Source organism: Triticum dicoccoides, chromosome 3A (assembly GCF_002162155.2).
Source record: "Triticum dicoccoides isolate Atlit2015 ecotype Zavitan chromosome 3A, WEW_v2.0, whole genome shotgun sequence".
Lineage (NCBI taxonomy): Eukaryota > Viridiplantae > Streptophyta > Magnoliopsida > Poales > Poaceae > Triticum > Triticum dicoccoides.
Window position 1 is genome coordinate 751,538,192 of NC_041384.1, and position 649 is coordinate 751,538,840.

The following is a 649-nucleotide window of genomic DNA, read 5'->3' on the forward strand; positions in this document are numbered from 1 at the left end:
AATGCCACCGGAGCGTCGCACCGGGCCCTCATACATGCGGGGTGGTGTGGTGGCATGTCCGAAGAGGCGGCACGCGTCTCCGGGGCGTGGCCCCCCCTAACGGACGGCGATGACACGGTAGTAGCCATTCTGCGGTAACGATGCGGCGTTAATATTATTAAATACTCAGAGCGCGATAAAATCATGAGTTTTTTTTGCACGACGTGTGCACATGTGCTATAGGAACGATAATATTTTTTTCATAATTTTTGGTGATGGAGAAGTATCCGAAAAATCCCCTCTACGCGGATTGCCCTTCGCGCGTCTACGGCTGTGGCCGGCGGCCTCCGGGGGCTAGCATGCCGCCAAATCTTGCGTAGGTAGCCTCTCATGTGTTTGGAAGTGTTGTGGTGGTTGCAAACGCCCGGCACGCGTGTCCGGGTGTGCCCCCCCTCACGGACGGCGCCGCCGCCGGCACCTGGAGGGGGGAAACGGACGCATCGGGTCTACACGGAGGGGATGTAGCTGTCGGTTTGGCCCGGATGTTGCTCCCAGGTGTCCCTCTGAGCTGACCTAACACAACCGGGTGGAGAGGTCCACTGTTCAAAGCCTGTTCGTGGAAAGTCAAAGGGCAAGATCTCGTGGTCAACCGCTCTAGGGTTAGGGAGGA